The 14,986-nt window shown below is 49.3% G+C and overlaps 1 long non-coding RNA gene across 1 annotated transcript; it reads left to right on the top strand.

The window, feature by feature from the left end:
• The first annotated feature begins 11,411 nt into the window (after window positions 1–11,411).
• Window positions 11,412–13,360, top strand: LOC132084306 (uncharacterized). Its single transcript, XR_009420046.1, has 2 exons — window positions 11,412–11,908; window positions 12,057–13,360. It is a non-coding gene; the product is annotated as an uncharacterized LOC132084306 (long non-coding RNA).
• Window positions 13,361–14,986: the final 1,626 nt, after the last annotated feature.

Below are 14,986 nucleotides of genomic sequence, written 5' to 3'. Positions count from 1 at the left end.
GAGGCGCGCCGAGCGCACTGATCGGCTCCGAGTTCGGCCGAAGCGAGCCGAGCCGCGCCGGGCGCAGAGAGCGGCTCCGAGTTCGGCCGAAGCGAGCCGAGCCGCGCCGGGCGCACAGAGAGGCTCCGAGTTCGGCCGAAGCGAGCCGAGGCGCGCCGAGCGCAGAGAGCGGCTCCGAGTTCGGCCGAAGCGAGCCGAGCCGCGCCGGGCGCACAGAGAGGCTCCGAGTTCGGCCGAAGCGAGCCGAGCCGCGCCGGGCGCACTGATCGGCTCCGAGTTCGGCCGAAGCGAGCCGAGCCGCGCCGGGCGCAGAGAGCGGCTCCGAGTTCGGCCGAAGCGAGCCGAGGCGCGCCGAGCGCAGAGAGCGGCTCCGAGTTCGGCCGAAGCGAGGCGATCCGTGCCGAAGGGTCGAGTCCAGCCGAATGCAGATGACAATGGCCGAGTTTAGCCGAGCACAGCCGCATTTAGCCGAGCAGCTGTGAGCCTTGCACGCTTGAGGTGAGCGTGCATCGTTGCCGGCCTGGGATTGAGTGAAATGCACTAAGGAAACCAGCTCTGGGGAGGGAGGCAGGGAAATCCTCTCTTAACGTTTACCAATTCGTCCGTCAAACTCATCACGGCAGGACAGAGTGAAGACTGAAAGTGTAAGAAGATGTGGAGGGAAACAGAGAATCTGGCAGGAGCATCGAACGCACAAGTGCACGAATTTTGCTTTTTGCTTGGATGTAAACTCAGAAGTTGTAAGGAATTTGGGAAGGAGAAGGGACATTTCAGAAGGAGAAGAAGTTGTTGTTGGAGTCCTGGCAAAAGCTTTAAAAAAAAAAAAAAAAGTGGTTTCTTTTTTCTTCACTATTATATTCTTTGGTGGTATATGGTGTGCTGTTTTATTTCTTGGTGTTATTAGCTCTGTGTAAATTGTTTATTGAGTCAAGCTAACTTTGCTTGGGTTGTTTTGTATTTGAGGTAGGATCAATTTCAAGAGGTTTCTTTCACAGACTTCTGATAGGTATTACTGGGATTTTGGTTTTGTTTACTGTATGCATAAACATAGAGATTTGGTAGGGCCAGCTGGGCTGCTGGAGTTTTGGGTGTGAATTTATTAGATGGCTTTTGTTAAACACAGAATAATTATGTAAGGTAACAGCAAATTACCCAATTACCCAATTGATCTAGCTATGTAACCTTACCACAAAGTTTTATATCTTGCCAGTTTTCTGTTCTTCTGCTCCAAGTAGTTGTTGCAAAAAAAGAAAGCACTGTTACTTTTCTGAAAAGTTTTCTTCTATAACAAGCCCTTTACTGCCCTTGAATGTGAGTCAGAGGAGCCAAACAGCTGCAGCTGCTCTGAGGGCTTGGTGGGATTCGCCCCCTCCCTTTTCCTGGGTGCCATGGGAACGAGAGGCGGGCACAATCAGGGGTATATTAACCCCAGCCGTGGCTGAGGGGCTTCATTCCCTCTCTGGGATGTGCTGGGTTAAGAGCTCTCCTCATTTCAGTGAAGAGGCTTTTTCAGCCCGTCTCAGCATCTTTTCAGCAGGTGTTTCTGGGCATCTAAAGCACAGAGGCTTGGAAGATTCTGTGAAGAAAACAGCATGGAATACAGGGAGTATTTAGGTTTGTGATTTTGGGTTTTGTGTTTAGGAGTGGTAAGGTGCTTTTGTAATTTTTAGTTTTGCTCTGGTTGTTTTTTTGGTTGGATTTCTTTTGGTGGAATTTTTGGTTTTTTTTGGTTTTCATTTTGGGGTTTTTAGTTGGTTTTTGTGGGGGTTTTGGATTTTTTGATGTTTTCTGTGGTTTTTTTGTTTCTGTGGGGAGTTAGGTGTTTTGGGATTTATTGTTTGTGTGGGTTTTGTTTGTTTGGTTTTTTTTCTTTGTTTGTTTTTGGGATTGGTTTTGTTGGGTTTTTTTTGTTTTGTTTTTTTTTTAATTGAGGAGTGCAACTCCCTGAAATTCCAAGCTGTGTCAAGCACAACATTTTATTCAGCAGATTGATCATGTCACAAGAGGGATCCGCCCAAGGTCCAAGATGATGTTTGAGATTGAGGCTTCAGGTGAGTTGAGGATTGTGATTGGGAGAGGGAGGGTGAGCAGTTAGGAGTTCTTGGGAGGGAGTTTGCAGGCAGCAGGGTGAGAAAGGGTCTTTATTTGTTTATTTGAGGCCTCCCCCACACAAGGCTTCTCAGAAGCCTAGCAGAGGCATTCCCATGTCTTACAGCACACAAGGTCATCCACTGCACTCAGGGGAATGCCATTTAACTTTGCCTTTCTCTAAGCCAGGTGCCACTCCTAATGAAGGCCTTGGAATCATGATGAAGCTGGAGCCTGAAGGAGCCAGGCACACTCAGGAGAGGGCAAGTAGCTGCCTTGGTGGGATTTGGCCCACATAACTCTGGACTCATACTTTGGTTTTGGTTTTCTTTATTGTAGCTCACCGAGAGGCTCACAGGCCATCACGAGGCCCTCCGAGGCAGACTCATTTCAGGTGCAGCGTGGATTCCCATCACCGATCATCCAAAAGATAAGTCGAGGGCCTTGGCCTGGAGATGAGAGAATAGTGGGTTGGGAGTTCTTGGGGCAGATTTGAAAATTGGCAGCCGGAAAAGCAATCTTCTCCAAGGGCCTCTTAGGACAGCTAAAGGGAGAGGCTCTACTTTTGATGGCAGCTTTTAGGCGGGCAGTGCAGAACAGCTCCGGTCTGTGTCGTGTTGTCCGGTGTGCCGTGCTCCCTAGTGTGTCTTTGGGGTCCCTTTTGCCTTTTCCCCTCGAGGCCCTCACCACAAGCATGATGTGTCGTGTTTCATGTCCCCCCTGTTTGCCACTTTCTGTGTCACGGGTGTGTGCACACATTTGTGCCGGAGCTGTTCTGCCCTTCCGCATGGCCTGCTGCAATAAGACGAACCATAGGGAGGGGGAATTTGTAATGTTGGCTGTACTTGGGCTCTAGATGCTATTCCTAGATTGACATAAGGTGTTTGCACCTTTTGAGTTATCCTGGTGGTGTTTGGCATATGTTGTAACTTTCTTTCAGGTGCAGACGCATTCCATGTGTGGCAGGGGGTCAGAGTTAGGAGGTGTCGGGCCTTCTTAGGAGTGCGGTGAGTAGCTGAGTGGTGGGGTTTTGGCCGATGCGGTGCCAAGATCAGGGACTGATGTTTGGTTCTCTTTAATACAGCTGTCTGAGAGACACCAGCCTGGTGCCAGCAGGACCTTCCCAGCTGACGAGGTGGCCTTTCTTTGCACCTGACAGGGACCAGCATCCCCAGATGTCTGAGAGATAAGTAGAGGGCTGTGACCCACAGAGGGGATGAAAGCAGGGTGCTGGTTTGGGGATTACAGGGAGGGAGTTTTGAGTCCAATTTTGGAGGGGGGGGTGTGGTGTGTTCATGAAGTGGCCCCTTAGGCCCCATAAAAGCCAAGTCTCACTTTTGATTGCAGTGCTGAGGTGTGCAGCAGGGCAGAGCAGTCCCGGTGTGTCTCGTGTCACTTCTCTATTGTGCATTATGTGTTGTTTGCGTATGCCATATCTTTCACTTAGGGGGGCCTGTGAGAAACCCTGGCATCATTGTTAGCCTCTGTGATCTCTGCACTCCTTGGCCTGGCGCCCAGGCCACAGAACTTTTGACTAGGGAGCTCAGACAAGCATCAGACTCTCTTCTCTCTTTGGAAGCATCCAGTCAGACGTCTTTTCAGGTCTTGTTCTGAGCTGTATGGACAGCTGTGCCCCACCTGGATCCATTATGGTGGATTAGGACTTGTAATATTACGAGGTTAGGTAGAGGATTTTGACTGTAGGATTCCTAGGCATCAGTCTTTGCTGTTCTTGGAATAAATCATTCAGTAATCATCTTCTTCCTCCAGGGTTCTCTGAGCCTCATCAGCTCACCATCGGTCTCAGCTCGCTCATCTCCTTTTGCATTCTCTCAGTCCTTGCAGCCGTTTTCCTTGCCAAGAGATTTCTGTTCCTGTTGTGTCCCCGTTGTCTGTCCTATCCTGTGTCATGGCTCTCAGCACACATTTGTGCCGGAGCTGCTCTGCCGTGCTGCACAGCCTGGTGCGATAGGAGAAGTCCCAGGGACTTGGAGTTTGTAATGTGGGGTGTAGTTGGACTCTAGATGGGATTTGTAGATGGGCACATCATATCTGGAGCTCATCAGTTATCCTGCCACAGTGTGACTCTTGTCCTAACTTTTTTTTCAGGTTCAGATGGATTAAATGTGTGCCAGAGGGCCCCATGCCAGGTGTGGGGATTCTCCTGAGTAGGTGAGGCCCCATTTGCCTCTGCAGCAGACTCTGTTACACCTCTCAACTGACTCTGTTACACTGCTGTTCTTTGTCTTTCTTTTAGGAAGTAAATCTGGATGCCAGCAGTCAACGTGAGCAGTGGAGAGAATTGGTTGTTATTGCTCAGCTCTCAAGCACAACAATTTCGCAGCAGATTCATCGTGTCACAAGAGGGATCTGCCCAGTGTCAAGGATGATGTTTGAGATTGAGGCTTCAGGTGAGTTGAGGATGGTGACTGGGAGAGGGAGGGTGATCAGGTATCCAGTTTAGGAGTTCTTAGGAGGGGGTTTGCAAGCAGCAGGGTGAGAAAGGGTCTTTATTTGTTTATTTGAGAGCCCCTCCCAAGGTGTCTCAGAAGCCTAGCAGAGGCATTCCCATGGCTTACAGCATACAAGGTGATCCACTGCACTCAGAGCCACTTAACTTTGTCTTTCTGTAACCCAGGTGCCACTGCTAATAAAGGCCACAGCCTTGGAATCAGGATGAAGCTGGAGCCTGAAGGAGCCAGGCACACTCAGGAGAGGGCAAGTAGCTGACTTGCAGGGATTTGGCCCACATAACTCTGGACTCACTCTTTGGTTTTGGTTTTCTTGATTGCAGCTGACCGAGAGGCTCACAGGCCATCACAGAGCCCTCCAAGGCAGACTCATTTCAGGTGCAGCGTGGATTCCCCTCACCGATCATCCAAAAGATAAGTCGGGGGCCACAGCCTGGAGATGGTGGAGTAGCAGGTTGGGAGTTTTTGGGACAGATTCAAAAATGAGCAGAGAGGAAAGCAATCTTCTCCAAAGGCCTTTTAGGACAGCTAAAGGGAGAGGCTCTACTTTTGATGGCAGCTTTCAGGCGGACAGTGCAGAACAGCTCCGGTCTGTATCCTGTTGTCCGGTGTGCTGTGTTCCCTAGCGTGTCTTTGGGGTCCCTTTTGCCTTTTCCCCTCGAGGCCCTCACCACAAGCATGGTGTGTCGTGTTTCATGTCCCCCCTGTTTGTCACGTTCTGTGTCACGGGTGTGTGCACACATTTTTTGCCGGAGCTGTTCTGCCCTGCCGCATGGCCTGCTGCAGTAGGACGAACCATAGGGAGGGGGAATTTGTAATGTGGGCTGTACTTGGGCTCTAGATGTTGTTCCTAGATTGACATAAGATGTTTGCAGCTTGTGAGTTATCCTGGTGGTGTTTGACATATGTTCTAACTTTCTTTCAGGTGCAGATGCATTCCACGTGTGGCAGAGGGTCAGGGTTAGGAGGTGCCGGGCCTTCTTAGGAGCGCGGTGAGTAGCAGAGTGGTGGGGTTTTGGCCGATGCGGTGCCAAGATCAGGCCCTGATGTTTGGTTCTCTTTAATCTAGCTGTCTGAGAGACACCAGCCCGGTGCCAGCAGGACCTTCCCATCTGACGAGGTGGCCTTTCTTTGCACCTGACACAGACTGGCATCCCCAGATGTCTGAGAGATAAGTAGAGGGCTGCGACCCACAGTGGGGATCAAGGCATGGTGCTTGTTTGGGAATTCCTGGGAGGGGTTTTTGAGTCCAGTTTGGAGCGGGGGGTGTTCATTAAACGGCTCGTTAGGCCCCATGAAAGCCAAGTCTCACTTTTGATCACAGTGCTGAGGTGTGCAGGGCAGAGCAGTCCCCGTGTGCATCGTGTCACTTGTCTGTTGTGCATTGTGTGTTGTTTTGTGTATCTCCTGTCTTCTACCTTAGGCCTTTGAGGGCCCTGTCAGTACCCCTGGCATCATTGTTAGCATCTGTAATCTCTGCATTCCCTGGTCTGGCACCCGGGCCACAGAGCTTTTGACTCGCGAGCTCAGACAGGCATCAGACTCTCTTCTCTCTTTGGAAGCATCCAGTCAGATGTCTTTTCAGGTCTTGTTCTGAGCTGTATGGACAGCTGTGCCCCACCTGGATCCATTATGGTGGATCAGGACTTGTAATATTACGAGGTTAGGTAGAGGATTTTGACTGTAGGATTCCTAGGCATCCGTCTTTGCTGTTCTTGGAATTAATCACTCAGTAATCATCTTCTTCCTTCAGAGTTCTCTGAGCCTCATCAGCTCACCATCGGTCTCAGCTCGGTCATCTCCTTTTGCATTCTCTCAGTCCTTGCAGCCATTTTCCTTGCCAAGAGATTTCTGTCTGTGTCTTGTGCCTATTGTTTGTCACGTCCTGTCCTGTGTCACGGGTGTCTGCACACTTTTGGGATGGGGCTGCTCTGCCGTGCTGCACAGCCTGGTGCGATAGGACAAGTCTTGGAGACTTGGAGTTTGTAATGTGGGGTGTAGTTGGACTCTAGATGGGATTTGTAGATGGACACAGGACATCTGGAGCTCATCAGTTATCCTGCCACAGTGTGACTCTTGTCCTAACTTTTTTTTCAGATTCAGAAGGATTAAATGTGTGCCAGCGGGCCCCATCCCGGGTGAGGGGATTGCCCCGAGCCGGTGAGGCCCCATTTGTCTCTGCAGCAGAAGTGTGTATGGTGAGTGTGTTACAGCTCTGTTCTTTGTCTTTCTTTTCAGGATGTCAATCTGGATGCCAGCAGTCAAGGTGAGCAGTGGACAGAACTGGCTGTTATTGCTCAGCTCTCAAGCACAACAATTTTTCAGCAGATTCATCGTGTCACAAGAGGGATCTGCCCAGTGTCAAGGATGATGTTTGAGATTGAGGCTTCAGGTGAGTTGAGGATGGTGACTGGGAGAGGGAGGGTGATCAGGTATCCAGTTTAGGAGTTCTTAGGAGGGGGTTTGCAAGCAGCAGGGTGAGAAAGGGTGTTTATTTGAGGGCACCCCACACAAGGCTGAGAAGCCTAGCAGAGGCATTGCCATGTCTTAGAGCACACAAGGTGATCCACTGCACTCAGAGGAATGCCATTTAACTTTGCCTTTCTCTAACCCAGGTGCCACTGCTAATAAAGGCCACAGCCTTGGAATCAGGATGAAGCTGGAGCCTGAAGGAGCCAGGCACACTCAGGAGAGGGCAAGTAGCTGCCTTGGTGGGATTTGGCCCACATAACTCTGGACTCACTCTTTGATTTTGGTTTTCTTTATTGCAGCTGACCGAGAGGCTCACAGGCCATCACAGAGCCCTCCGAGGCAGACTCATTTCAGGTGCAGCGTGGATTCCCCTCACCGATCATCTAAAAGATAAGTCGGGGGCCGCGGTCTGGAGATGAGATGATGAGAGAGTATCAGGTTGGCAGTTCTTTGGCCAGATTTAAAAATTGGCAGTGGGGAAAGCAATCTTCTCCAAAGGCCTCTTAGGACAGCTAAAGGGAGAGGCTCTACTTTTGATGGCAGCTTTCAGGCGGGCAGTGCAGAACAGCTCCGGTCTGTATCCTGTTGTCCGGTGTGCTGTGTTCCCTAGTGTGTCTTTGGGGTCCCTTTTGCCTTCTCCCCTCGAGACCCTCACCACAAGCATGATGTGTCGTGTTTCATGTCCCCCCTGTTTGTCACTTTCTGTGTCACGGGTGTGTGCACAGATTTGTGCCAGAGCTGTTCTTCCCTGCCGCATGGCCTGCTGCAATAAGACGAACCATAGGGAGGGGGAATTTGTAATGTGGGCTGTACTTGGGCTCTAGATGCTATTCCTAGATTGACATAAGGTGTTTGCAGCTTGTGAGTAACCCTGGTGGTGTTTGACATATGTTCTAACTTTCTTTCAGGTGCAGATGCATTCCACGTGTGGCAGAGGGTCAGGGTTAGGAGGTGCCGGGCCTTCTTAGGAGCGCGGTGAGTAGCAGAGCGGTGGGGTTTTGGCCAATGCGGTGCCAAGATCAGGTACTGATGTTTGGTTCTCTTTACTCTAGCTGTCTCAGAGACACCAGCCCGGTGCCAGCAGGACCTTCCCAGCTGACGAGGTGGCCTTTCTTTGCACCTGACAGGGACCAGCATCCCCAGATGTCTGAGAGATAAGTAGAGGGCTGTGACCCACAGTGGGGATGAAGTCATGGTGCTGTTTCGGGAAATACTGGGTGGAGTTTTTGATTCGGCTTTGGAGGTGGGGGATGTTCATGAGGTGGCCGCTTAGGCCTCATAAAAGCCAAGTCTCACTTTTGATCACAGTGTTGAGGTGTGCAGGGCAGAGCAGTCCCGGTGTGTCTCGTGTCACTTGTCTGTTGTGCATTATGTGTTGTTTGTGTATCCCATGTCTTTTACCTTTGGAGGGCCCTGTCAGTACCCCTGGCATCATTGTTAGCATCTCTGATCTCTGCATTCCCTGGCCCGGCACCCAGGCCATATATGAGTTTCTGATACCTGTCTGAGCTCCCCAGTCAAAAGTTACCTCTTTGGAAGCATCCAGTCAGATTTCTTGTCAGGTCTAGTTCTGAGCTGTATGGACAGCTATGCCCCACCTGGATCCATTGTGGTGGATTAGGACTTGTAATAATATGAGGTTAGGTACAGCATTCTGACCGTAGGATTCCTAGGCATCCATCTTTGCTGTTCTTGGAATTAATCATTCAGTTATCATCTTCGTCCCCCAGGGTTTTCTGAGCCTCATCAGCTCACCATCGGTCTCAGCTCACTCATCTCCTTTTGCATTCTCTCAGTCCTTGCAGCCATTTTCCTTGCCAAGAGATTTCTGTTCCTGTTGTGTCCCCTGTTGTTGTCTGTCCTGTCTGTCCTGTGTCACGGGTGTCTGCACACATTTGGGATGGGGCTGCTCTGCCGTGCTGCACAGCCTGGTGCGATAGGAGAAGTCTTGGAGACTTGGAGTTTGTAATGTGGGGTGTAGTTGGACACTAGATGGGATCTGTGGATGGGCACAGGGCATCTGGAGCTCATCAGTTATCCTGCAACAGTGTGACTCTTGTCCTAACTTTTTTTTCAGATTCAGATGGATTAAATGTGTGCCAGAGGGCCCCATCCCGGGTGAGGGGATTGCCCCGAGCCGGTGAGGCCCCATTTGTCTCTGCAGCAGAAGTGTGTATGGTGAGTGTGTTACAGCTCTGTTCTTTGTCTTTCTTTTCAGGAAGTCAATCTGGATGCCAGCAGTCAAGGTGAGCAGTGGACAGAACTGGCTGTTATTGCTCAGCTCTCAAGCACAACAATTTTTCAGCAGATTCATCGTGTCACAAGAGGGATCTGCCCAGTGTCAAGGATGATGTTTGAGATTGAGGCTTCAGGTGAGTTGAGGATGGTGACTGGGAGAGGGAGGGTGATCAGGTATCCAGTTTAGGAGTTCTTAGGAGGGGGTTTGCAAGCAGCAGGTTGAGAAAGGGTGTTTATTTGAGGGCCCCCCCACACAAGGCTGTTCAGAAGCCTAGCAGAGGCATTGCCATGGCTTACAGCATACAAGGTGATCCACTGCACTCAGAGGAATGCCATTTAACTTTGTCTTTCTGTAACCCAGGTGCCACTGCTAATAAAGGCCACAGCCTTGGAATCAGGATGAAGCTGGAGCCTGAAGGAGCCAGGCACACTCAGGAGAGGGCAAGTAGCTGACTTGCAGGGATTTGGCCCACATAACTCTGGACTCATACTTTGGTTTTGGTTTTCTTTATTGCAGCTGACCTAGAGGCTCACAGGCCGTCACAGAGCCCTCCGAGGCAGACTCATTTCAGGTGCAGCGTGGATTCCCCTCAGCGATCATCCAAAAGATAAGTCGGGGGCCACGGTCTGGAGATGGCGGAGTAGCAGATTGGGAGTTCTTGGGACAGATTCAAAAATGAGCAGAGGGGAAAGCAATCTTCTCCAAAGGCCTCTTAGGACAGCTAAAGGGAGAGGCTCTACTTTTGATGGCAGCTTTCAGGCGGGCAATGCAGAACAGCTCCGGTCTGTGTCATGTTGTCCGGTGTGCCGTGCTCCCTAGTGTGTCTTTGGGGTCCCTTTTGCCTTTTCCCCTCGAGGCCCTCACCACAAGCATGATGTGTCGTGTTTCATGTCCCCCCTGTTTGTCACTTTCTGTGTCACGGGTGTGTGCACACATTTTTTGCCGGAGCTGTTCTGCCCTGCCGCATGGCCTGCTGCAGTAGGAGAAACCGTGGGGAGTTGAAATTTGTAATGTGGGCTGTACTTGGGCTCTAGATGTTGTTCCTAGATTGACATATGGTGTTTGCAGCTTGTGAGTTATCCTGGTGATGTTTGACATGTGTTCTAACTTTCTTTCAGGTGCAGATGCATTCCACGTGTGGCAGAGGGTCAGGGTTAGGAGGTGCCGGGCCTTCTTAGGAGCGCGGTGAGTAGCAGAGCGGTGGGGTTTTGGCCGATGCGGTGCCAAGATCAGGCACTGATGTTTGGTTCTCTTTAATCTAGCTGTCTGAGAGACACCAGCCCGGTGCCAGCAGGACCTTCCCATCTGATGAGGTGGCCTTTCTTTGCACCTGACAGGGACCAGCATCCCCAGCTGTATGAGAGATAAGTAGAGGGCCGTGACCCACAGAGGGGCTGAAAGCACGGTGCTGGTTTGGGGATTACAGGGAGGGAGTTTTGAGTCCAGTTTGGAGGTGGGGGGGTGTTAATGAAGTGGCCCCTTAGGCCCCATAGAAGCCAAGTCTCACTTTTGATCACAGTGCTGAGGTGTGCAGCAGGGCAGAGCAGTCCCGGTGTGTCTCGTGTCACTTGTCTGTTGTGAATTGTGTGTTGTTTGTGTATCCCATGTCTTTTACCTTAGGGGTGCCTGTCATTAATCTTGGCATCATTGTTAGCATCTGTGATCTCTGCATTCCCTGTCCTGGCACCCAGGCCACAGAACTTTTGACTGGGGAGCTCAGACAGGCGTCAGACTCTCTTCTGTCTTTGGAAGCATCGCATCTGATGTCTTGTCAGGTCTCGGTCTGGGCTGTATGGACAGCTATGCCCCCACCTGGATCCATTTTGGTGGATTAGGACTTGGCGTAATATGAGGTTAGGTAGAGGATTCTGACCGTAGGATTCCTAGGCATCCATCTTTGCAGTTCTTAGAAGAAATCATTCAGTTATCATCTTCTTCCTTCGGGGTTCTCTGAGCCTCATCAGCTCACCATCAGTTTGAACTCGGTCCTCTCCTTTTGCATTCTCTCAGTCCTTGCAGCCATTTTCCTTGCCTAGAATTTTCTGTCTGTGTTGTGTCCCCGTTGTCTGTCCTGTCCTGTCCATCCTGTGTCACGGCTGTCAGCACACATTTGTGCCCGAGGTGCTCTGCCCTGCCGCATAGCCTGGTGCAATAGGAGAGGGCCCGGGGATTTGTAATGTGCAGTGTGGGGTGTAGTTGGACTCTAGATGGGATTTGTAGATGGACACAGGATATCTGGAGCTCTTCAGTTATCATTGAACCGTCTGACTGTTGTCCTAACTTTTTTTTCAGATGCACCTCCTCAGATGACTGCAGTAGTTGTGTAGGTTCCTTCTTCTGAAAGGGAATAGGGCGCAAGAATTCATCTTCCAGAGAATTTTTGCAAGTCCTGGCTTGTATTGTATCTGCCTATGGTGGCTTATGTTCTATGTACCTATACATCTGTCTTCTATTGGATTTTGGGTAGAAAATTTATCAGTCCAGAGAGGAGACAAGTCCTAGCTGTCAGATAGCCACTCGTTGACCCTTCCTGTCGTCTCACAGGTCCCCGAGGCTGCTGATTTCCCCAGGATCTGCCATTTTACCTCAAGGAGCGGCAGCCGGAAGATGTGTCACAGCACGTTCTTCAGCATCTCGAGTAAGGGCCGCAGTGAGCATTTAAGTGGAAAGATTGTGTGAGCGTGTGTGAGAGCACGTGGCTGTGTCTGTCTGTGTCTGCTCGTTTCTGCGTGTGTGAGTGCTTGCTGACTGGATTTAACCTTGTGTGTGTGACTTTTGCTTTCCAGGTTTTGCGACTCCTTGTTAAATTTAGAATAAAAAATCCCCAGCCGGGTTGTATTGCATGAACTGACATGATATGTACCGATTTTGGCTTAAAACCCAGAAAACCAGACGAAGATGAGCAGGAAAAAACCAGAAAAAAACCACATGATGGACAAGAAAAAAACCCAGAAAAAGCCCAGGATGGGCAAGAAAGCAACGAGAAAAAAAACCCAGAAAATAATCCCAGATGGGCAAGAAAAAAACGTAGAAAAACCCCAGAAAATCACCCAAGATGGGCAAGAAAAAAACCCAGAAAAAAACCCAAAAAAAAAACCTCTGAGATGGGCAAGAAGAAAACCAGAAAAAAGTCTGAAGATGGGCAAGAAAAAACCCAGAAAAAACCCCCAAGATGGACAAGAAATAACCCAGAAAAAAATTCGAAGAAGGGCAAGAAAAGACCCAGAAAACACCCAGAAAAAAATCGCAACCCAAGTATAAATATAGAAATGTTTGTCAAGTATATGCAAATATATAAAGAAATGTTAAATTATTTGAAATATAAAATAACATAAATATAACATTTATACAGTATTACTTGTGTTATGGATCATATTGATTTTTATTTATTTCCTATAATACACTACAATATTTATATCAATTTTACATCTATCATATCTATCATTTGTTATATGTTATACCAGATTGATATACTCTAGGTTTTTTTAAGTAGTTTAAAATAAAGGGGATTTTTTTTTTTTTTATTTGGCAAAAGCAGGTGTTTTAGTATAAACATTATAAATACAAATAATATAAAGGTAGAAATCTAAGAATAGAAATAGATCATAAATAGCTGAAGGTTAATATAAAAATTAAAAATGTAAGGAAAAATAAGTTGTAGCAGTAGATATGGTACATAATTAGGAAAATAATTTATCTCTTATTTGAATAGGATACATGTTATACATAATGATTAATATAATGCTTAAGTATAAACTGCAAATATAAATGTGAATATAGTCATGAGCGCTATAAATATAAAAATATTTCAATGTAGTTTAAAAGAATAGAGCTTTTTTGTATTTATTTAGTTAGGATGGGATTTGTATTTTAAATAGTGAAAGCATGATAGAAATGTAATTTTAGACATAGAAATATGCAATCAATGTGGAAAGATATTTATAAAAGCACAAAATATAAGTAAATATAAATAATAGAAATAGAATAATGTTATATAAATTACATGCTACATCAATGTCCACTATAGCTATGCATGTGAATATAAATACGAAAAATGGAAATAAAAAATTTATTTAAACATGGCTTTAAAGCAAGGGGCCTTGTTTGATTCTGGTGGGGTAAGAGGCAGGTTTTTGGCATTTATTTCAGAGCAGTTTTCGGCGGGGGTCGCCCCTGTTCTTTTTTGCCACCTTCCCTGCCCGCAGCCCCGAGGCGCGCTGCGCCCCCGGCTGGGGCGGGCGGCAGTGCTGCCGCCTTGTGGGCAGAGCGCGGTACTGCAGCCCTGCGCCGAGAGGCCGCCACCTTGGGAGTGGCGCGTCGCGGATGTCGCGGACTTTTGGTTGACCTTCTCAACAGGGCGGCGAAAAGGGCGGGGAAGTGGAGGACCGGGGTGGGTGTCACTGGACTGCCTGCATGGAATGCCGACCCCGGCGCGGCCCCGGTGGTATTTTCTGTGACGTTTCAAGTGTACCCGACACATGCTGTGGTCTCAGCGGCGCCGCGGGCGGGCGTATTTCGGCGGGTTTGTGACAGGCATGTGGGGAAACGCCTCGCTGTGCCGGGGTCCTCTGACAGCCGCTTTCCCGCCCTGAGGGAGCCGAGCCGGGCCGAATAGTTCCGAAGAGCCGAAGAGCCGAGTGTGGGCGAAAACAGCCGAGTTTCCCCGAAGAGCCGAGTGTAGCCGAAAACAGCCGAGTTTCACCGAAGAGCCGAGTGTGGCCGAAAACAGCCGAGTTTCACCGAAGAGCCGAGTGTGGCCGAACACAGCCGACTTGAGACGAAGAGCCGAGTGTAGCCGAACACAGCCGACTTGAGACGAAGAGCCGATGATAGCCGAGTGTAACCGATAGCCGACTGTAGCCGACATTGGCCGCATTTAGACAAAGAGCCGAATATGACCGACTTTAGCCCAACCGGGCCGAGTTCAGCCGAAGAGCCGGAAAAGCCGAATTTAGACGAAAAGCCGAACCGAAACGATTTTAGACCTAAGCCGAACCAAGCCTAATTTAGCCGAGTTTATTTAAACAGAACCGAACGACGCCGCAGCACTCTGCCTGCAGAGCGCCGGTGCAGACGGCAGGGGGCGGTGTATAAAGCGAGTATAAAATATCAACTGTATATAAGAAGGAATAAAAAACTCTGTGTCATGTGCAGCAGTAGAAAATTTCAGGCTCCCAGGGAATAAATAGTTTTCTTTCAATCATTATAGTTTTGGGGTTTTTTTTACTCCCAGGTAGCCTGAAAGTTACTACTGCTGCTTTTTGATTCTAAAGCTAGGAAGGAAAACCAAGATTACAAATACAAGAAAAAGAAAGGGAAAGGGAAGGGGAAAAAAAGGAAAGGAAAGGAAAGAAAGCAGGAGAGCAGAAGGGAAGGGAAAGGAAAGGGGTGAAAAACAGCGTTAAAAAAAGAAAAAGAGTTGGAGGGGAAAAGAGAGGGCATTCGGGAGGAGCGGTCCTGCCTCAGGTCCTTCCCCGCCCTGGGGCGAAGGACCCGTTTGATGCCCGGGAGGGACTGCAGCTCCCGGTGGCGGGGGACGGAGCCGTGGCTGTCAGCCCGAGACTCCAACTCCCGGCAGGCCCTGCTGCCGGCGCGGCGTGTGACGCAACGGCTATCGCGGCACATGAGTGGCTACCAGCCCGAGACTCCAACTCCCGGCAGGCCCTGCTGCCGGCGCGACGTGTGACGCAACGGCCGACGCTGCCCGGCATTTTTC

The sequence above is a fragment of the Ammospiza nelsoni genome, chromosome 26 (assembly GCF_027579445.1).
Source record: "Ammospiza nelsoni isolate bAmmNel1 chromosome 26, bAmmNel1.pri, whole genome shotgun sequence".
NCBI classification, from domain to species: domain Eukaryota; kingdom Metazoa; phylum Chordata; class Aves; order Passeriformes; family Passerellidae; genus Ammospiza; species Ammospiza nelsoni.
This window is presented reverse-complemented; position numbering and strand designations above follow the sequence as displayed.